Raw genomic sequence first — 23,810 nt, 5'->3', positions numbered from 1 at the left:
CAGGTTGCGGATTCACTTCCACCTGGAGTTGGATTGGGTAGCTCCCGCTGATTCTGAATCCTATTGTTCTAGGATTCAGCTCAGTACATAACACCCCTCCCCTCTAAGTTCCAGTCCTGCCCGGGAAGTTGCATTCGTAGTCCCCAAGGTCTGCTGGCCGCCTCCGTGTGCGTTGTGGCCTGGGGTGTTCCTTGGTCAGGGGTTCTGGTTCTGGCTCGTGTTCCGAGGCTGCTGGCTGTGCCGGGGCTGTCTGGTCTGGCGCCACTGAACCACTAGGTTGTGACTCTGGTTCCGGTGTCCTTCCAGCCTCGGGGCGCTCCTCTGTGCCTACTGCTTCTGCTTCCCCTGCCCACCCCTCTCGCTCTACAGGCCTCACTGCCCTGCTGTCCCCTTGGGACCCCTCTGTCCCGCTCTCCTCCCGGGTTCCTCCTGGGAATCGTCGCCGTAGCTGGTCGCAGTGGCGGCGCCAACATTGCCCCCCTTCCGTTAGTACCTCGTACGACACGGGACCGGTCACCTTGGTGACTGTGGCGGGTACCCATGCTGGGCCTGCCCCAAAATTCTTTGCATACACTGGGTCCTGGGCCACAAATGTCCGGGGGTTCCTGCCTTTCCCCACCACTACCTCATCCTGAGCTCTGTCGGGGTGAAGTCGGTCCAGTCTAGTTGCAAGGCGCCGGCCCATGAGTAGTTCAGCTGGGCTCCGGCCCGTCGTTGTGCTTGGGGTGCTGTGCTGTGCTAGAAGAAATGCGGCAAGGCGGTATTCCCAGTCCCCTTGTGTTATGCGGCGGAGGCTGTCCTTGGTGGTCCGCACCATGCGCTCCGCTTGGCCATTGGTGGCAGGGTGGAATGGTGCTGAGCGGATGTGGCGGATGGCGTTCTGTGCTGTGAAGGTCTGGAACTCCTCTGACGTGAATGCGGTTCCATTGTCCGAGACGAGGGTGTCAGGGAGCCCGTGGGTTGCAAACAGCTTACGTAGTACCCGGATGGCTGCCGCCGTAGAAGTGGACGGTACCAGTGCGACCTCCAGCCATTTGGTGTAGGAATCCACCACTATGAAGAATGTTTTTCCCTGGAAGGGGCCAGCGAAGTCCACGTGCAAGCGTGACCATGGATGTCGGGCGGACTCCCAGGGCTGGACTGGGGCCCTTGGGGGATCCGGGCGGGATTCTTGGCAGGTCTGGCAGTGTTGGACCCAGGCCTCTATCTCTCTGTCAATCCCCGGCCACCACACATAACTCCTGGCAAGGGCCTTCATCCTCACTACCCCTGGGTGTGTCTCGTGTAGGGCTGTGAGGACCCTTTTGCGGAGGGGCTGGGGAACAACAACCCTGCTTCCCCATAACAGGCACCCCTTGTGGGCCGACAGTTCATGTTTGCGGTTTGTGTAGCCAGCGAATTCTGGCCCGGGGCTGCTGCTGGGCCATCCTCGCCACACCCAGTCCAGGACCCGGGAGATGACCCTATCTTTTGTGGAATGGTGCGCAACTTCTTGTGCCTGAATGGGTCGGTCGGGAAGCAGCTCCAGGGTCATAACCTCTTGCGCAGGCGCTGGGTCGGGGCCTGTTTCTGGTAGTGGTAGCCTGCTGAGTGCATCTGCGTGGCCCATCGCCTTCCCAGGGCGGTGGATTAGTGCATACTGGTAGCCGGCAAGGAAAATTGACCACCTGAGGACACGTGGAGACAACACTTGGGGGGTCTGCTTCTCGGGGGCAAACAGGCCAAGCAACGGCTTGTGGTCAGTCACTATGGTAAAGGGCCGCCCGTACAAGAAATCATGGAATTTTTTTACGCCCTTCACGATTGCCAGACCCTCCTTGTCAATCTGTGAGTAGTTTCGTTCGGCTGCAGCAAGCGTCTGGGAGAAGTATGCCACCGGCACCTCTCTTCCATCCGGGAGTTGGTGTCCCAGGACAGCGCCGATGCCATAGGGAGAGGCGTCGCATGCCAGCACCACTGGCAGCCTCTCGTCGAAGTGTGCCAAGACCGAGTTTGAGACGAGCAAGTCCTTGACTGCCTGGAATGCGGCCCTTTGTCGCTGGCCCCACACCCAAGGGGCCCTTTTATCTAGGAGTCTGTGTAGGGGCTCCGCTACCGCTGCCTTATGGGGAAGGAAGGCATGGTAAAAGTTCAATAGTCCCAAGAATGACTGAAGTTCGGGCTTGCTCTTGGGCGCTGGGGCCTCACAAATGGCCCGTACCTTGTCACCGGTTGGATGGACCCCTTCTGCGTCCACCTTAAATCCCAGAAAGTCCACCTGCGGCACTCCCAGTAAACACTTTTCCCGCTTCACCTTGAGGCCCGCCGCCTGGAAACGGTGCAGGACGGAGCGGAGGCGGTCCTCAAATTCCTCTGGTGTGGGCCCGGCGATCAGTACATCATCGAAGAAGGGGGTGACGCCAGGAATCCCTTTAAGGAGAGAGTCCATTAGATTCTGGAATATGCCTGGTGCCACGCTAACGCCAAATTGCAGCCGCTTTACTCTGAATGCCCCTCTGTGCGTCACAATCGTCTGAGCCTCTGCTGTGGCTTCGTCCACAGGCAACTGTTGATACGCTTGGGCCAAGTCCAGTTTGCCAAAGATTTTTGACCCAGCCAGGGTGGCGAGGACATGGCTGACCACTGGCACTGGGTATGCATGGGCCGTGAGAGCCTTGTTTATGGTGCATTTGTAGTCTGCACAGATGCGGACCGAACCGTTAGGCTTGACGGGTGTGACAATTGGAGTTTCCCAGGGGGCGTTGGGCACCGGCTCCAGCACTCCTTGCTCCACGAGCCGGTCCAATTCCTCGTCTATGCGGGGTTTCAGGGCGAACGGGACCCGGCGAGCCTTGTGCCTGATGGGTCGTACAGCGGGGTCTAGCTGTAGGGCAATGGGGGGTCCTGTATATCGTCCCAATGCCCCATCGAAAACCCCTGGAAACTCTTTGCATATGGCGTCCACGTCCACTAGTAAGCTAGTGCGGTTCACCCCGGTAACGGCTAGCCCCAGAGGTCCAAACCATGCCAGTCCCAGTAAGCTAACGTAGGGGCCCTTAACTACCAGCAAGTCCAATTGTTGCTTTCGCCCTCGATATTGCACCCTGAAGGTCCCCACCCCCATTGTAGGGACCTTACGTTTCTGGAAGTCCCGGAGGGTGAATGGGGCCGGCCTTAGTTTGGGACCCCCATTAGGGCACAGTTCCCTTAATGTTCGGGCCGAGATTATGGATAGAGTTGAACCCGTGTCCAGCTCCATGCGGCATGGGGCTCCCTCTATCTGTACCTCTATATAAATTTTCTCTGTGCTGGGATGGGGCAACTGGAATACCTGGTAGTCCGTGATCTCCGTCGAGTTGCCTTGGTGCATGGTGCCGTGTGACCTGGGGCTCCTGGGTCGGTCATCTGATGCTTGCCGACGGGTGAGTCGAGCCCGACACACCCGGGCGATGTGTCCCAATTTTCTGCACTGCCTGCACTCTGCGTTGCGGAAACGACAGGTCCTCCTCTCGTGGTTCTCCCCGCAGCTTGCACAGTTCCCTCCTTCTCGTCGAGGCTGCTGTGGTGTGTGTGCTGCTTGAGTGCGCCGCTGTACTCGGTGTACTTCCTCCCTGTCAGATTCGGATTCGTCGGTGAGGTCTTCGTGGTAGACCCTCGGTTGGGATGGCGGGGCCGGTCGTGCCTCTTGCGTTGACCTCTCGGCGGCTTCGGTTGCCAGGGCTTCCTCCAGAGCAATCTGGAACGTGAGGTCTTTTTTGGCGTAGAGGCGTCGTTGCAACATCTCGTCCCTCAGGCCACCGACGAGGCGGTCACGAAGCATGTTCTCCAACTCTGAGAAGTTGCATAACCGGGCGGCTTGGCGGAGGGAGGTCACAAACCCAGTTATGGTTTCCCCCGGGGCTTGCCGCTTTGCGTAGAAGGCATTTCGGCAAGCTACCACCGAGGGCTGTGGTGAAAAGTGCTCCTTCAGCCGTTCCATTATTGTTTTGTAAGAGACGGTAGCAACATCTCTAGGTGCAAGGAGAGCCCGGGCGATTTCAAACGTCTCCTCTCCACAGACGCTGAAGAATGTCGCCCTCTTCATGGCATCGTTGGTGACTTCTTTCGCTTGCAGGAGGAAGTTGAAACGGGCGGCGTACCCTTCCCAGTCTCCTGATGCTGGTTTGAATGGCAAGAAGCTGCTGTCGGTTGCCATTCTGGGTTCCTTGGGTCCTGCAGCTGAAGCCTGGATGCACGGTGCGATGCAGCGGTGCAGTGCGTGGTGGCGGTCAGCTCAGCAGGATCCCACCTTCGTCGCCAGTGAAATATACTCGGAGTCAAGAGTGAATTTCATGCTCTTTATTCAGCTCATATTCATCAAGGAGAAGAAGAGAAGACGAATGGCTCTTTTCCCAAAACCATCTGCTTATATACATTATTTACACAATGGGCCTTGCGTGATTGGCTACTTCAGGGCTACACCTGTGGGCCAATTATATTGTGGATTGACTTCTGCCTGCAGCCTGATTGGCTGCTCCTAAAGGCCAATCAGGTAGCAGATTCACTTCTGCCAGCCGCCTGATTGGCTGCTCCAGCAGGCCAATCAGGTTGCGGATTCACTTCCACCTGGAGTTGGATTGGGTAGCTCCCGCTGATTCTGAATCCTATTGTTCTAGGATTCAGCTCAGTACATAACAGTACCTTACATTGTACAAGGTGTAATATAAGCACGAAACCAAGAGAATAGCAAGCACAGTGTCCTGTAGGAGGGATGGAGCGCTCTGCCCGTCCTCTCCTAGCCCATTTAGTCACATGCAGTATTCAAAGGCAGTTCCTGTGAGTTACATATGGGCAGAGCTCTCAGGGATTGCTTGCGTGCTTCCCACAAACATCTGGTTGGCTATATGAGAACAGGATGATGGACTAGATGGGCCATTGGCCTTATTTAGCAGGGTCTTAAGGTCTTGTGCATGCAATTCCTCCACACGCACATTGCTGGAGAAGTGAGGTGATCTTGTTGCTGCTTCTCATCCCTTCTCCAGAGCTGACCCTGGAAAGTGAGGCTTTGATGGTGATGTGCTGGGATGACACCTTCTCATTTTGCCCCAGGCTGCAAAATGGAACAGGTCATCCCCCCGCCCCCGTTACTGTTTTCACAGCCTCACAAAGCTATGCTCTCCCAAGGATTTGCCCAAACTCTCAACTCAGCCATGAACTTATTGCACAGCCTTATATGCCTCAAACCTTCCACCCACCCTTTCTGCAATAGGGGGTGGATAATAATGCTGGCCTTTCTTGCAGAGGTGTCGAAAGGGTTACAGAGACAATATATGTTGAGCCCTTTGAGCACCTAAGGAAAAACACATTCTGTGAATGCTAAATGCCATCGTAAATATGTTCTGTTTCCAAACAATGCCTTTAAAAACCTGATGCTAAACAAATAAACAACCCCCCCCCCCAGGTTTCCCATGCATATCTAAGATGCTATTGTATTTTGAAATTCTGCCACCTCATTAACCTAGCATGGTGTGAACGAGCCCTTGGGAAAAGTGGGGTGCTTTTGTTAGTACACCCAGCCTCTGCGCCATAGAGGCAAAGAGAACAAATGTGCAGGTGTAAGGCTCTGTCTTTATCGAATTGCTGCTCTGATCATTGCTACATTTTAAGGTCAGCCTTTTTCGATGGCCCCAGTGTTTGCTTTGTAGTTCTAAGAAACCTGCGCTTTTACAAGAAAAATGTGAAAGGTGCCAACAGATGGAATATTTCTGCTGCTGTCTTTGAATGCTTTCAGGGTTTTCATTTTTTAAGAAAGGTGTTTGGTACGTTTGAGCTAAAAAGACTCAAAATGATAACGCAAAGCAGGAGCTTGCAGCAAAAGGAGCATGGAATGAATGTAAAATTATAACATTTTAGAGTTAGACGGGACCCCAGGGCTCATCTATTCCAACCCCATACAGTGCAGGCATCTCCACACATGGTTTCCCCATCCAATTTGAAACCATACCGGACCCTGCTTAGCTTTGAAAATGTGCTGGCAGTTTTATGTGAAGGGTTGCCCTGTAGAAGGTGAGAAAGAAAATGGGGGCATGTGTAAGGTTCCTGTATAAAGAGCTCTAATGTGCATGATGTGTGATTATGCTACGGTATGCAGGTAGAGAAATTGCACAGAATGCAGCATTCCTAAAAAATATCAACTTTCCACCCGCAAAAGGACTAGAAAGTTCTGGACAATGCCTAGCTCATCAATAGCTAGTTATTTGATATAAATATATTAATTGATACCGGTCTCATAATTCAGCTTCTCTTAGAGTATTATTTACATTCCTTTGCTTTATTTTTAATCATAGGTAGATGAACATAGTCTTGCCTCTAAGGTTCCAGTGACTCCTCCCAGCCTAGAAATGTGGCTTCGGTTTAATCCAATGCCAGTCCTACTCAGAGAAAACCTATTGAAAATAATGAACATGACTAACTTGGGTCCATTAATTTTATTGGGGTCTACACACAGAGTAAAACTTAGTTGGATACCACCCACTGCTTCTCTGGATGTGTTTGGCTTTCATTTAGATATCACATTGGCTTGGGAGATGAAAACTTAGCCAGGTGATAGAAAAGCTGGCCAGCTTTGCTTAAAACAAGCTTATAGGATATCTTGCTTTGGAAAATATTCCCATTTTTGCTCAGCCAGGAACTCATTAGGGTAATAGCATGTTGTAGGCCAAATTCTTAAAAGGGATTCTCAAATTACTAGATGCTCTGCAGCTTGTGTCCAAGGTAATTTATGACACCTGGAAAATATGCATGCAGAAACTGTAGATCCATAAAGTGTTTTGTAGAAAGAAAAATGAGATCCAGGTGCCTTGTGCCTTTCCCCATGTATTTATGTGCACATTTCTTTATTTTTAGCCGGACCTACTCCCATCAATGTCCTTCCTTCAGAGTTCAAAAATGGCAAAGCGAGGGCCAGGGTCATGAGGATAAATCACAGCGGCATTCCAAAATAATGCTCAATGAAAGTGGGATGGGATGGAGCTGGTGCCCGATTCCACCCCCACCCCCAAATGCACATTCATTGAACTTTTTTTTTTAAAAAAAAAACACTTTAAAAAGGGCTTTTGATGAGGATTTAAGAAGAAAAACAATTAAATAAAGATGAGCATCTTTGCCATTTTTAAAAGTACGTGAATGGATGATATCCACATACGCAGATTTTATCTTTTATCTTGCAAGCCTCTGCTGTGCTGTGTCTCACACTCATAGGCCCTTTTTGTATGGTGTTGTCCCAGGGCACAGCTTAAAGATTTTCTCTTGCTGTTAACTTGGCAAGCTGAGCCTAGGAACAGAGAGTCATGCTGGGTTCTCACTGACTCATCCACCATTATCTGTACCAATAATTCTGTCTTTTGAACAACTGCACTGATGATGAAGGGACCTGAATAGAATCCAGCTCATCATCCCCGAGACACATTGGCTTCTTAGGAAGGGAAATAGCAGGAGGGAGCATGAGATGAGAATATTTGACCCAACTTAGACAGGGAAGCAGCACTTTTCAAATAATTTTTCTTAACCGGTCGACAAGTGCATTAACACTGTCAGAATGGAAATTCTAGGTCTTAGGGACAAATACAAAAAGTAGGAGGAGGACAAAGGGTTAATGCATCTGCTTTTCTTCACCTTGTCAGTATATTACTACACTTGTGTGAGGGGGCTATTTTGACCAGATAAAGGAGGGGTGGATAACCCTTTCCCCTCCTCCTGTTTTTGTGCTTGAAATTGTCCCCATTCCAGAAGCATTGTTTGCTTGGAAATCCTGTAAGGGGGGTGGGTTTGAATCTTGAAAAACAGCTTTTGGGTCAACTTGGAGCAGAAATTACAACCTGAAAAAGAGACAATGCATGTACTTTTGTAAACCAAGAAAATCTTTAATAAAAACATTTAAAAAAAAAAAGGAGCAGAAATCTAGCAGGTAGCGGAAAGATTAAGCACTCCTTGCTACTCCTATGTTCAAAACATATTTCAGAACTTTCTGTGTGAAATGAATTTGCCTCTTCTATTAGTACTAAGGGGCCATCGAGTTGGATGAGAAAAGGGCAAAAGAATGTCTCTGCCAGATTAGTGGATGCTTCTGGAAATAATTCAAGAAGTCAAATCTCTTCCTGCTTTGTCACATTGTGATAGACACATTGTGAAAAATTAGAGAAAAGCAATAATTTTCCATTGCACAGCTCACCAAGTTAATTTATTGCCTCTTCCTTATATAGTTTGAAGCCAAGGCACTAATATAAAAGGATTTGAATCAGCCAAGCTTTTTTTAATTGAACTGCTTTTTTTCTTAAATATCTAGGCCAAAGTCATAAGTACATTCCATTAACAGAAAATGTGACTCGGCTTACTCGTGAGTAATGCTGCAACTCGATGCACATGTGCTAGGGTCTTAATCTCCAAGTGAAGCAGGCCTCTTTCCTTCCTCCTCAACCCAAATCTTTGGGGAAGGTCAAAAAGCATATTGCTCCTGTGTGGGCCATCACACAGCTCCAATGCCATAGATGTGAATTTTGCCAATACATACAGTAACACCTCCACGAATGTCCACCTTGTCTAGTGCCCATTCCGACGAACGTTCAGTTCTCCATCATCCCTCCCTGGAAGTCTGTTTGTTCATATATTTTTTTAGTTCTCGTGAAAAGTTGTCAGCATTTTAATATGTGTTTCTCCAAAAAACACAATTTTTGCCTGTGTGCAGCATTGCCTTAATGTACCCATTTTTGCAAGCAATTTCCCCTAATATATTGCACTTTTGTATTTTCACTACTATGTCTTTTTATGCACACTTTTAACATGCACATTTTTATGTGCATTATTTGACTGACAAGGTGCAACATAAAATATGCAGAAGGGGAAAAAATTGAAGGATAGTTATGTTGCAGTCAGCATATTATTTTGGGAAGTGCAGAGTAGGTAGGCTCATTTCAAAATGTGAACCTGACTGAATTCCCAGCCCCACCCCCCAAAAAAGCTGGTGATCAAACAGGAGTAGTCCAATGCTTTGACTGGCTGGCCCAGCAAACGAAAAAGTTGATTTTTAGGAAATACATTAAGCAACTTGTTGCTTTTTTTAAAAAAAGCTACTGTAAAACCTTGGCTTTTCTCATCACATGGAAAGCTACTGCAGTATATTGCAACTATATGCAAATATTGAACCTTGTAGCCAGGGGGGCTAACATTGGCTGCTGTAGAGAGGATTGCAGCTGTCATTCAGTTGCCCATTCTTAGGCATGAAGATAGTACTAATTGAGATTGCTATTATTAGCATGCTTTGTTCTAAGGAATCTAGATTAGATGGGATGACAGGTTATCATTTCACACATCGAAATTTATGCTTGCATTAACTCAAGCCATGACAGCTTCCTTCTTGTTGAACTTTTCTTTTTCTCCTTATGACACCCGGTCTAACAGAACTGGAAATTAGTCAGAGGGGAAATGGTAAAAAAATGAGAGGCAAATGAGAAGAGGAACTTTCCCCCAATAGTCTGATACATGCAGTCCTCCAAACACTTGGCACAGAATCAGAAGATGTGTCTTTTCCAAAATTTGACAATGCTGCAGTTCGCCATGACTTCTAGTACTCACAGCGATGTGCAATGCATCTCTCATAGATTTATGAGGTTGCAAGTAACTACATTCATCCACTAGGTGCTCATGGTTTGAATGGCACTGGGGAGCTTTGAGACTAAGGCTCAAACATCAAAAAACTGTTTCAGTTAGACACATTGTAAACTTTAATATGGGAAATCACATTGGTGAAAGACAGGTGTCATCTGGTGTCACAGTGTCACATATATACAGTCAAACCTCGGTTCCTGAACGCCTCCGTTTTGGAATGTTTCGGCTCCTGAACGCCAAAAGCCCGGAAGTAACTGCTCCGGTTTTCGCACGATTTTCAGAAGCCAAACATGCTACGTGACTTCCGTTTTGAGTTTCCCTATTGTTTCAGTTTCAGTTTCCGGTTGTCGAATGTTTCGGAAGTCGAATGGTCTTCTGGAGCGGATTACGTTCGACTTCCGAGGTTTGACTGTACAACACTTTTTCTTTACAAATGTACCCGAGTCCTAAATCTGCAATTCATTTAGCCAAGCAGGATGGGAGAAGTGGAAGAGCAGAGTCTTTACTGGGCAAGGCTTCCTGCTTCACAGCCCCTCAACCACCCAACAGTCTGTCCTCGCTTGACAGATGGTGCAAGAATTTACAGCGCAAGTAGGTCAGAGGGCCTTTTACGACAAGTTGCTCAGGCTCTTAGCACAGCAACCTTGACTAGTAGCCTTGCTATTTCAAGGATTGCGAATCAAAAGGAAGAGCAGCTGTCAGGCCAATTCATATTTAATAAGAGGATGCATGCTGCGAATGTAAAGGACAGTTTGTAGGGAAATGCCATCTCTCTGCCATGTACAGCTGTAAGTGCTTCCTTTTTTGTGTATATGTGTTGCTCTTGGACACTTCAGCCTAGCCAGACAGTGTACAATAGACAGGGGTTTTATATTAGCAAATGAGGGATAATACATCCCACCTGCGGTCTGCACCCTCCCTGTACCTACACAGGGAATATGAAATGCCAACACACTGCAAGATACTATTATTGCCCTGCCAACAGCTGCTCCTGCAGAAAAACAACTGATGAGCAGTAATTGTACACAGGAAGAAAACAAATTCAGTGCATGAAACACTCCTCTTTTTTTTTGCATTCATTATTACATATTCGGCTACCTGAAAAGGAAGTTGAATCACCATTTAGGTAATGAACTTTTGTGCTAGGAGAACATTTGTAAAGATTTATTTAAGAGACTGAAGAGAATTGCACCAAAGTCTGGGTCACTTTTGAGCTTGTGAAAGTTCCAGAGTCAAGGGAAAGCAAATCCTCATAGGATAAGGGCCCTCTTAAAAGAATTCACGGAAGTTGCAGTCCTGTGCACACTTACTAGGAAGGAAGGCTGAGATCCTAACCCTCATTAAAGGTAAAGGTAAAGGGACCCCTGACCATTAGGTCCAGTCGTGACCGACTCTGGGGTTGCGCGCTCATCTCGCATTATTGGCCGAGGGAGCCGGCGTATAGCTTCCAGGTCATGTGGCCAGCATGACAAAGCCGCTTCTGGCAAACCAGAGCAGCACATGGAAACGCCGTTTACCTTCCCTTACCTATTTATCTACTTGCATTTTGACGTGCTTTCGGGAAAAAAAGGTAAAGGGCCCCTGACAGTTAAGGCCAGTCACGAACGACTCTGGGGTTGAGGCGCTCATCTCGCTTTACTGGCTGAGGGAGCTGGCATTTGTCTGCAGACAGTTTTACTGGGTCATGTGGCCAGCATGACTAAGCCGCTTCTGGCAAAACCGGAGCAGCACACGGAAACGCCGTTTACCTTCATGCCAGAGCAGTACCTATTTATCTACTTGACTTGATGTGCTTTTGAACTGCTAGGTGGGCAGGAGCTGGGACCGAGCAATGGGAGCTCACCCCGTCATGGGGTTTCGAACCGTCAACCTTCCGATCAGCAAGCTCTAGGCTCAGTGGTTTAGACCACAGCGCCACCCACAGTAAGCCCTATTAAATAGGACTTCAGAGTGAATTATTAAGATTGCACTGTTAAGTTCCATCAAACTCAGTAGGGGCTTATTTCTGGGTAAGCATCCATCCGATTGCACTGCAAAGGCATACTATCCACCTTATGTAACAAATTGTTTTCAGCTGGCCAACAAATAACTCTGGGAATTCTAGTTTGGTAAAAAGCTGAGAATTCATATTTAGAGATTCCTCTCCCTCCAACCTCTACAACTGAACTAACATTCACAGGCTTTCATTAGATGAAATTAACATCATAGTTAAAGACCAGTTTTTAAGTCTGTAGTGAAGATATGCTTTGCAGAAGATATTCTGTGAATACTTTAAATATATATATAAATTCAATGATTATAATGAGAAAATGCAAGACCCCCGCCCCCACCCCTCTGGGGACAGAAGTTTATAACTACCAGAATAGGGTTGCCATATTCCGAAGAGCAAAAAAGAGGACATATTTGTAGGTGGGCTGGAGCGGGGGAGAGAAAACTAGTCATAATTGTGTGTGTGTGCAGTAAAAGACAAAAGGTGTATTGAAATATTTAATAATGGTAATTAAAAATGAAAATGGCATGCCCTACAACATTTTGTGAGGAAAATTTGGGGCACCCCCCCATCCTGCATCTCAGTCGTTCACCCCCTCCCTGCTGCTGACCCCTTCCTCACCTACCTGCTTGCCCCCTCTTCTCTCCCCTCTTCCCTTTGCTGTCTTTGGCCTTCTGCTCATGAGATGTTGCTTCTCTAGACGACGTGAGGCTGAGCGGCCATGAAAAGGCCACACCAGGCCTGGCGGCCACTGGACACAATCCAAAACCTAGCACAGCCCCTGGAAGGCCGCTTCAGGCCTTGCAGCTGCTGGAGACAACACAAGGTCTAGTCTAGTGCATCCCCCTGCCGGCTGCCCAAAGTACAGACGGATGAAGGTGAGGAAGCGGTGACAGGGCCTGCTGGATCCTGAGCCATTCTTACTGCCATTGTGTGAAATCATTGGACCTGATTCAGGCCTGATAGCTGTGCCAGTGATTCAGCCCAGATTGGGCCCAGTCACTTTGCCTCCCTTAGTGGCTCCACCACTTCACCAAGTCCTGGTGGCAGTGGGAGGAGGTTAGGATTGTGTCCTAATAGTGCACTCTCATGCATAGCTACTCAGAAGTAACTTCTGTTGATTTCAGAGCGGTTTACTCTCAAGAAGTTGGCATAGGATTGCAGCCTAAATGAGTGAATGGCAGTTATAGTGACTCCCAAGGTGGTTTTGTTTTGTTTGTTTGTTTGCTTGTTTTAAACCCATTTCCTATTAGAACAGCTCAAGTCTTAAAACAAATCTAGAAACCAACAGGGGGAAAGTTCTAACCAAACAGCACTAAGAGCAGAGCAGTTGAAGCGCAATGTCGGAGAAAGCTATACGACGATGAAAGAGCAAAAATAATTTGCTGAATCTAATGATGGCACTGTGGAAATTGTAGACTTGTATCGTCCACTAATTTATTTAAAAGATTTGTAACCTGTCTTTCAGTATTTCTATTCCTAGGCTGGCTCACATTTTATCACAACTGCAAATAGTTGAAACTAATTTAAAACAAATTAAAACTGCAAAAGCAATAAAAAAGAAGGGTAGCAGCAGGATAAAAGCAATTTCAACAGTCTTGAATTTTTTTTAAAAAGGTATTTACTTTGTGCCCAAAAGGGAACTGAGCTGGCGGCAAGCAAGCTTCCTTGGGAGAGAGGGGGCAGGTATTTCTGAGGTGGGTGCTGCATAACCTTATTTCTTCTTGAGTAAGATGAGTAAGACTGTCTTCTGTGAACACGGTCTTAACAGGTAGGCAGCCGTGTTGGTCTGGTATAGTCGAAACAAAATAAAAAAATTCCTTCCAGTAGCACCTTAGAGACCAACTAAGTTTGTCATTGGTATGAGCTTTCGTGTGCATCCACACTTCTTCAGATACACTGAAACAGAAGTATCTGAAGAAGTGTGCATGCACACGAAATTTCATATCAATGACAAACTTAGTTGGTCTCTAAGGTGCTACTGGAAGGAAATATTTATTTTGTTACAGTCTTAACAGTGAGTCCATAAGTGACTGTGGAGGCCAATTCTGGATCCACGCGCCCTTCCAGAGTGGGGACATAGGTTTCTGGGCAGGAGTTGATCATGGTAGGGCTTGCTAAATGTGCCTTCCTCTTAGCACGTTTCTCCCTTGCGTCCTGAGTTCGAGCATCTTCAAAGTCCATGACACCTTTGATGAAGGCTGTTCTCCAACTGGAGCTCTTGCAGGCCAGTGTTTCCCAATTGTCAGTATTTATCCTACATTTTTTTTAGATTTGCCTTGAGAGAGTCTTTAAACCTCTTTTGTTGACCATCAGCATTATGCTTTCCATGTTTAAGTTCGGAATAGAGTAGTTGCTTTGGAATACGATAATCCGGAATCCGAACAACATGACCAGTCCAATGAAGTTGATGTTGAAGAATCGTTGCTTTGATACTGGTGATCTTTGCTTCTTCCAGTACACTAGCATTAGTTCACCTATCTTCCCAAGTGATATGTAGAATTTTTCAGAGACACTGTTGATGGAATATTTCGAGGAGCTGGAGATGGTGTTTATAAGTGGTCCATGTTTCACAAGCGTACAGTAAGCTTGGTAGTATAATAGCTTTGTAAACCAGCATTGTGGTTTCCCTTGAATGTCCTGGTCCTCTCCTCAAACACTCTGCACTTCAATCGGGAGAAAGCTGTACTCGCAGAGCTCAGGTGATGCTGTATTTTGGCATCAATGTTGGCCCTTGTGGAAAGATAATTGCGTAGGTAGGAGAAGTGATTGACACTTTCCAGCGTTACACCATTGAATTGGATTTGTGGAGCTGCAGAGGGGTTGTTTTGTGCTTGTTGGATGTTGAGCAATATGCCAAGCTTTTCATAAGCGTCTGCGAAGATATTTAGGATGGTTTGGAGTTCGTCCTCTGAGTGTGCACACACTACATTGTCATCAGCATACTGAAGCTCTATGACAGAAGTTATGGTAACTTCATTCTTTGCTTTCAGCCTACTCAGATGAAAGAACTTTCCATCTATTCAATATATGATATCTAATTCGATGGGGAGTTTCCCTTTGACAATGTGTGGGATCACGGCAATGAAAATAATAAATAGAGTTGGGGTGATAACACAACCCTGTTTAACACCTGATCCCACTGTGAATGGTTCACTTTGGGAGCCATTGTTATCTGCGATTGTTGCTGTCATAGTATCATGGAGGAGCTGAAGGATGTTCACAAATTTATCTGGGCAGTCGATTTTCAGAATGACAGTCCACAGGGCATTATGATTTAGTGTTGAAGGCCTTAGTCAGGTCAATAAACGTCATAGGGTTGGTTTTGCTCCCTGCATTTTTCTTGAAGCTGTGAAAATCATGTCCAGTGTCCCCCTAGAAGGTTGAAAACCATTTTGGGATTCAAGAAGCGTAGCTTTGGATAGAGTTAGGAGACGGTTTGCTAAGATCCTTGCAATAATTTTGCCGGCCATAGTTAATAAAGAGATGCATTGATAGTTTCTGCAATCCATTCAATCACCTTTTTGAAAAGAGATCCATAATTTTGGCACCCCTAAAGTCTGCTGGGATCTCCTCTCTCTCCCAGATTCCCCCCCCCCCCAAATGAGCTTGTGAAGTTGTTGTGTAAGTTCCATTCTGCTGCCTTTGAAGACTTTGGCAGGTCCGCTGGCTTTGTTGTTTTTCAGTTGGTTAATAGCTGCACACAACTCTGTCAGATTTGGCGATACTGCAAGCTCATCTCTAATTTGTTTTTGCAGAATTTGTGAGAGGACCTCTGCAGCTGCGGGGGAGTTGCGGTTAAGGGGATACTGGCAATGTTCTTTCCAGTGCAATGCAATAGCTGCTTTATCTTTGGCATCACTCAGTGATATCTACCTTTGTCCACTTGTGGATGTCATAATGGGGCTAACAGGACTCACCTGACCACCTGATTACAGTCATGCCATAATACCCCTCTTGAAGCATTCTCCTTTGGAGTTAATGCATTGCTGCTGCTAACTGGGATTGGGAGGGGAAGGAGGAAGGCGGTGGCAAGGTTAGTGCAAACACTAGTGGAGCCAATCCAATGCTCCCACCATTTGCTACACAATGATCTGACCAACACTTTGTCTTCCCCCTCTGCCTCCCAGTAAGCAATAACGTGGCTGATTGGAGGTCAGGTGAGCACTTCCACTCACCAATAAAAGTGTTTCCAGCTACCAATCTCTGCTTAAAAAAATATTAGTGTATGAACAAGGATGGGCTTTGTTAATAGTTCAACGGCTGTACTATCTAATCAATTTAAGAATTTTAAAATCTCAGATGCTTTAAGTGAGCAGATATATGCAACAATGAGCAGACCATGACTAAAAACATAACAGAGCAGGGAAAGAATTAAACTAAAGGGGGGGACTTTGATACACCAAAAAACTGTAACTGAAGAATCCCCAACCAATCCATACCTCATTAAAACCTCAGAAACTGCAGTGACCCACTTATTAGCACCCCCTCCTTGCTAAGCACGTCTTAGTAGCTGCTGCCCCATGAAGTTCTTTGCGTGGTTCTTCACAAAAGGAGAAAGGGAGCTTTGAAAAGATCAAACATGGGGACAGGGCGGCTGTCTGCTGTGTTCCTGTGCCATTCGCTTACCCCCTGTTTCCTGACCATATTTCTTAACATTAAAGCTACACTTTCGATTCACCTCAGGCTCAGGACGTTCATATCGCTTTCGGTAATGAACAGTTGTTGCCTCCCTGAGCAATTTCCTGAAACTTTGTCTTTCTCATTTAAACACCAACACACAAACAGCTGCAAAATGCACTACTAGGTAATGGAATGTGCTGAGTAATAATTACTGGTGAGAAACCAACCTTGCAGGTATCCAGAGATCAGCAGATTTGGGGCTTTGCTGAACAATGGAGAAGAAATGAACCTGAGAAAGAAAGGGCTTGGTGGAAAGGAGTTTGTTGTTGTTGTTTTGATTGCAAGGAAGGAGGGAAAGAAAGAGAAGGAGTCCCCTTTCATTGGACTGCTACTAGCCTCTGCTTGTAGAGTTGTTATTTCTTCATAATGTTGCTTCTGAGCTTGGCCAGCCCGAGGTATTCTGCTGCCTGAGCCAGAGAAGAAAATGGACCCCTCCCCCAATAAGATACATGGTATTGAAGGCCAGATAAACTTATGCCGGCAACTGAGCCAGAAAATCTCACAAGCACCTCTCCTTTTCCCTGGCTGAAACATTTTATAATAATAAATTAAACAATTAAAAGTTTGCTGCCGCTTCATGACACTCAAAATCAACTGCCTGAAGCAGTCACCTCACCCTGCCTCATGGCAAGGCCAGCCCTGACCATATGCATGTGCGCACACACCACACCACCCCACATTTCACAGTTCCTATAATTGAACTGCAATCTACCACCCGCACTCGCTTGTCACTTGGGCACCAAAAGGTACATGCCTCCCTCTTTCACTTGTCACATACCCTCTAACACTTCCCAAATGAAAATGCGACCTGCGTGTCACTCTGCTATTCTCGTACCAAGGAATGATGCGGAAGCTCCACACACACACTTCACATCACATATTATGAAAACGGTCCATCTGCTCTTTGCTGTATAAATTTTCTCAGCCGTAACCTGACCTATGCTCTCTCTTTTTAAAAATAGTTCCCCCCCCTTTTGTATAAAGAGATGCTGCTGGGGCTGGGTGGGAGGGATGTCACTGTCATAGGAACAGAGGAAGCTGCCTTATACTGAGTCAGACCATTGGTCTATTTAGCCCAGTATTCTTGACCCTGATTGGCAGTGGCTCTGCAGGGGTTCAGGGAGGACACTCTCCCAGCCTTACCTGGAGAAAGAGGGGATTGGTTACTGAGGATTGCAAATCAGGGTTTCTACCACTCCCTGGGGGTGTGCACTACATGGCATGTTAATATTGGTTAATGTACATAGCACTGTGTGTGTATTAGAGTCAAGGTACATCTTCCTCAGCCTTTGCCCCCAAATGCAAGAGATTTAACTTGTATAAGTCGGGGAAAGATGGCTGGGTACCATGTAGAATGGTAGATATAGTAACCCACACTAATCAAACTTGGGCATCCACTCTCAAAGGGGGGGGGGAGGATAGTGACTCTGCTAGGCAGTGTGGTGGAGTCTCCTTCTTTGGAGGTCTTTAAGCAGAGGCTTGACAGCCATATGTCAAGAATGCTTTGATGGTGTTTCCTGCTTGGCAGGGGGTTGGACTGGATGGCCCTTGTGGTCTCTTCCAACTCTATGATTCTATGATTCTAGGCTAGTCACACTTCTCTGAAGTCTCTCAGCCCCACCCACCTCACAGAGTGTCTGTTGTGGGGGAGGAAGGGAAAGGAGAATGTTAGCCGCTTTGAGACTCCTTCGGGTAGTGATAAAGCGGAATATCAAATCCAAACTCCTCTTCTCTTCTAGGCACACCCAACTCTCATAGATCCCGACAGGGAAATTTCAATCCTGCACACATAGGGCATGTAAGTCCAGGCAGTTGTATATCCCTTAGATCTTGAGAGCAAATCATTAAGAAATAAACACTCAAGGAAGCAAATCCACTGAGAAATTCGTTTTGCATGGGGAATGTTTCCTTCTAAAACTTAGAAAGATCCCTAGTGGATAAAAAAGTTTCCTTATTTAGATGCAAAACTCTCTTAAATCTGGCTAATGGACTCTTTGATTGATATTTTTTTTGCTAAGATAGCATCGCTGGTTGTCTCCCTCAGGAAGCCATTACCTAACACTGGCAAGATGAGAACAGATTTATTTTCCTGCAGCAGCTTCAAAGGTTGTGCTGAGCTGTTCCTTGGGCTGGAAAAGTCTTTAACTCCGAATTAAATAAATTAAATCAGAAGGCATTTGAAATTGGGCGCTTCATGAGTGTCAAGATCCTAACAAAAGTTCTAGCATAGGAAAGAAAAGCATTTTGAGGATAAAACCACTTGCATCCACCAATAATTTAGATTCTATAGTTTTGGCAGTCAGTCTGTGAAGGTGTCCTAAAGCATTACCTGGTCCTGTGATGATGGATGAACTTCAGATGACAGGGCCCAAGAATGTGGACAAAGTGTTTGGAATTTGACCACTTGTAAGCTTGTCCACTCTGGATCTTTTACTTCTAGCGGGGAGTGAATAGCTGGCTAATATGTCAACTATGACTGTATCTGAATAGGGATAGCCTTACTATTCTTGTAAGGGATGGAGGCTAAATTTGAGCCAGTTCACACTTAAAGCTGAACTTACCTACTTTGCACTTTCTGATAAACTATAGGAACTGGGGAGAAATAGCCATCCTCTGAAATTCACACTTTCCTGAATTTTACAATGCAGTTCTCTAGCCAAATAATGAGCACAAAAATGCATATCCTACAGTAATGTGTGTCTAAGAATGCTTATACTCCTAAAAAATAACATATTAATTCCGTACACAAATGTGTATACTGTATTTGGAGAAATTTGCAATAGAATGCTGGTGAATTCCCAGGAAGACTTAAAGATACATATATAATAAACTAATGTAGAAATGTAGAGAAATCAAGATTGGAAATATGAGAAACTAAGAGCAACTGAAATTGGCAGATTTGACTCAGGTAACCTCCCATCTGGATTACTAAAGCATGTTGTATGTGGGGCTGCAGATAGCCCAGAAACTTCATTTAGTTCAGAGTATAGTGATTTGAGTTCCAGCTGCAACTGGGCATTACAAACATATTACATCAATACTTAAACCTTCACTGCCTCTTGATCAGTTAAAAGGTATGGTTCTGACCTATAAAGCTCATGGCTTGGGACCTTGCTACGCCTCGTATTGCCTCCCATTTCCTCATAATGCAACTCTTTCATTGCATCAAGGTCTTGTCTTGCACATCCCCACATTGTAATGGAGGCATACCTGCCAAGTTTCTTGCGGAGAAATCCAGGATCGGCAGCCGTGCAACACATAGATGGGCAAAGCGACACCGAAAGTTGCGTCTACGCACTTCCAGACATGTGTAGACGCGACTTCTGGCGCCGGCACTGGCCATTTTCTGGTGCCCATAGATGGGCAAAGCAGCACCAGAAAAATGGCCGCCGACAGGAACCAAAATAAGGGAGATTAACGGGAGAGGAGCTGAAACGGGAGACCTCCGGGAAACAGTAAGGAAAAACGGGGGTTTCCCAGGAAATATGGGGTACTTGGCAGCTATGTAATGGAGTTGTGAAACTGATGCTGTTTTTTAAGAGCAATAAAGAAATAAAAATAATGAAGAGAAGAGAGAAGACCACTTTTCTGCTTATCTGCTCCAGAACAACCCCATGGCAGCTCTTGTGAGTCATCCCTGAAAAGCCATGGCTTTGTAGGCTACAAGTCCGTCAGTGCAGCAAAATAGGTCTCTTGAATGCACATCAGTGGAAAAGCAACTTGGAAGCTTTGTCCATTATAATACTGCAGTGTCTTTGTCAGTGGAGAGATAAGGGTAGGATGGTCCATCTGCTTTGAAGATGTGAGAGTGAGGAAGGAAAGTCAGGCACCAAATTATTTTTAAATTCCTGCTTCTAATGATTCAAATTCTCCCAACAGTCACAAAAGAGATCATTATAGATTGCAGCATGTATCACGCACGAAATGTAGAACTGGATTCTTCCATGACCCTCATTTCCCCAGAAAATTGGCTGCCTGTATTGAATGCTTTTATCATTTTAAAAACAATTTCATGAAGATACTTCTGGCAACTGGGACAAAATCAAATATTAGTATGACCTCACAAGTGGGGAACAAGAGCAGCTAATGAGAGGGAGCTTGTCTCAGCAGGATAGATTTATATGAGGTGCTGCAGAAGAGTGGATTTTAATTTACTGTCTCAGTAGCAGCCTATGCTGGTGGTCTGGGTCTTCCTACTGTCTCCCCCAGGGGAAAGTGAAATGTCAGATGTGAAATTGTGATGAAGAGGCATGGAAAGAAGAATTTGGGAAGACTCCAGAGATTCTCCCACCTCCCTGTTTTCACATTTGCAATTTAATGAGTCACCAGATATAAGGTCAGGTAAGGTAAAGGACACCTGGACGGTTAGGTCCAGTCAAAGGTGACTATGCAGCGCGGTGCGCATCTCACCAGGAGGGAGGGAGGGAGCTGGCGTTTGTCCACAGACAGCTTTCCGGGTCATGTAGCCAGCATGACTAAACCACTTCTGGCGCAACGGAACACTGTGACGGAAAGCAGAGTGCACAGAAACGCTGTTTACCTTCCTGCTGCAGTGGTACTTATTTATCTACTTGCACTGGTGTGCTTTCGAAGTGCTAGGTTGGCAGAAGCTGGGACAGAGCAACAGGAGCTCACCCCATCATGGGGATTCAAACTGCTGACCTTCTGATCAGCAAGCCCAAGAGGCTCAGTAGTTTAGAGCACAGTGTCACCCACGTCCCTTAACCAGATATAGGACCTGAAAGTGACCATATTTCACACAAAAGCTTCAGAGAAAGATTGATACAAATGTTAATAGAAATATATATGATCTCCACTGACTGCTGTTGTGAATTAGTTATTCTGTTCTTATATATAATTGGACTCTGCTGCATAGCTAAAACAAGTCCTTGATCAAGTGAGTGTGAATAATAGACCCCTGCAAACCTTCCCCACTGAACACGGATTGTTTGGAGACTGCTGGGGGTCGGGAAGTGACATACATTGGCTCCCAGTACTTTTCCAAGAACAATTCAAAGTGTTGGTGCTGACCTTTAAAGCCCTAAAAGGCCTCAGTCTAGTATACCTGAAGGAGTGTCTCCACTCCCATCACTCAGCCCGGACACTGAGGTCCAGCTCTGAGGGCCTTCTGGCAGTTCCCTCACTGCGAGAACCGAAGTTACAGGGAACCAGGCAGAGGGCCTTCTCGGTTGTGGCACCCGCCCTATGAAACGCCCTCCCATCAGATGTCAAGGAAATAAGCAACTAGCTGACATCTGAAGGCAGCCCTGTTTAGGGAAGTTTTTAATGACTAATGTTTTAATGTATTTTTAATATTTTGTTGGAAGCCGCCCAGAGTGGCTGGGGAAACCCAGCCAGATGGGCAGGGTATAAATAACAAATTATTATTATTATTATTATTATTATTATTATTATTATTATTATTAATGAAATGAAGATGTTGCAGGTGGGCACCCTGTGCATGCCCTTCCCCCCCACCCACATTTTAAAAATTCATGTGTTCAGGTAAATGCCTGAGCATGCCTTGCATTGCAGGCTGGAGGTCTTTTCACTCACTCACTCACTCAGTCAATCCATTCCATTCCATTTATTTATTTATTTATTTATTTATTTATTTATTTAACGCTACCAGATTCAGCCAGATTCAATCCTTTTTCTGCAACTTGATCGACTGCATTTACAGCTTTTTAACTGCTTAAATTGTAATTAAAGTTATGAATAAAGTTGAAGACTGAGGAAAGGGTGAATTGGATGTGAATTTAAAATATTCAGCCTCTTCTGTGTTATGGCCAGAAAAGTCTGAACTAAGCAAGAGTGGTGACATTGTGCAGCTGTTCTAGGAGGCAGGTACAGGTGCAAAGGGTGAGAAGGGGCAGTATTATGAAAATGTTATTTTATTGTTTAACCAACCAGATCATTGCAATCAGTAGTGTTCAGTGGTATGGGTGTTGCTTTCTGTTCTTCTCAACACTAGCAGCTACTGGGAAGGAGAGGGGAAAGGCAATGGGATGCTAGGTGTGCCACAGCTGTGGAGCCAATCCAATGCTCTTGATGCTGTGCCCGCACCATGCCAAGCTACCCACCACCTTGTCCCTTTCCTGGCAATGATGCACAGCATTGGGAAGCCAGGACAGAAACAGTCCAACCTGTGCTGCCCCGGCAGCCATTACTGATTACAATAATATAACATGAAAACCTCATATCTGAACAAAGTGTGTGTCTATATATGTATCGATGCCTACCTACCAAATGAGGGTATAACTTATGAAGTCAGTTGTAGTTTATGAAACTGTATGCCAGTTAGCCTCTAAGATGCCATAGGACGATTTTCCTGTTAAAGGCATTTAATGTATGGGGGAATCTGGTTTCTTTACTGCTGTCAGATTCAGGGATATGTTCCCCTTTGACAGCAAAAGGCAATGCACTTAAAAGTTTTGTTCGGGTGTATTTTAAGCCGAATCCTCTTTTGTTTAAAGCTGCTGAAAATTTAAAGACATGAGTGTAACTGTAATGTAGCAGATATGCAGTCTGGGTTTTTCTTTTTCGTGAGGCTCCCTCGTGCGCTCTTACCTATAAAGTGTAAAGGAGCGAAAGGATGTTCCTGAATGCCTTATGTTAAAGCACAGTCAAGCCTCCATGGGGGCCTTGAAAATTAAAGGCTAGAAACAGCTCTCTGAATCTGCAACTAAAAACTCTTCCCCAACTATCCCTCTAGCCACCAGGCCATACTTTTGTGCTCTTCTAAGATGAACTTAAAGAAGGCTGAAGAATTGATGCTTTTGAATTATGGTGCTGGAGGAGACTCTTGAAAGTCCCATGGACTGCAAGAAGATCAAACCTATCCATTCTTAAGGAAATCAGCCCTGAGTGCTCACTGGAAGGACAGATCCTGAAGCTGAGGCTCCAATACTTTGGCCACCTCATGAGGAGAGAAGATTCCGTGGAAAAGACCCTGATGTTGGGAAAGATTGAGGGCACAAGGAGAAGGGGACGACAGAGGACGAGATGGTTGGACAGTGTTCTCAAAGCTACGAACATGAGTTTGACCAAACTGCGGGAGGCAGTGGAAGACAGGAGTGCCTGGCATGCTCTGGTCCATGGGGTCACGAAGAGTCGGACACGACTAAACAACAAACAACAACAAGATGAACTGTCCCACAGCAGAGCCCCACCCCCATTCAAGCAGAAACGATCAGTGTGACATAGGAATGCCCAGCACCAACACAGTGGATATATTGGTGCTGAAATGACACCAGTGATGATGATACCCGGAACTCCGGTGCCTATAAAGGTTGCCCATTAGTTTTGGCTTTGTTGCCTGTTCCTTTACTCCTGCTAATCTGCTACTTCCAATGAAATCAAATCCTCCACATGCTTCACCACAGCGCACACAGTGCACTAGCCCTTCTGTACCATGTTCCACATGTGCGCTACTGTAGTGTGACTGTCTATCATCCCAATATCTGTGGGGGAGTGGGTGGGCTCAGTCTGTACTGACAGTGGAACTCCCATTTAT

The 23,810-nt window shown here is 46.1% G+C and overlaps 1 protein-coding gene across 1 annotated transcript in view; it reads left to right on the top strand.

The window, feature by feature from the left end:
• NECAB3 (N-terminal EF-hand calcium binding protein 3) overlaps nt 1-23,810 on the top strand; it is an 89,450-nt gene that overhangs the window by 9,048 nt on the left and 56,592 nt on the right. The gene's annotated exons all lie outside the window — the stretch shown is intronic.

The sequence above is a fragment of the Zootoca vivipara genome, chromosome 7 (assembly GCF_965207765.1).
Source record: "Zootoca vivipara chromosome 7, rZooViv2.hap1.1, whole genome shotgun sequence".
Taxonomy (NCBI): domain Eukaryota; kingdom Metazoa; phylum Chordata; class Lepidosauria; order Squamata; family Lacertidae; genus Zootoca; species Zootoca vivipara.
This window is presented reverse-complemented; position numbering and strand designations above follow the sequence as displayed.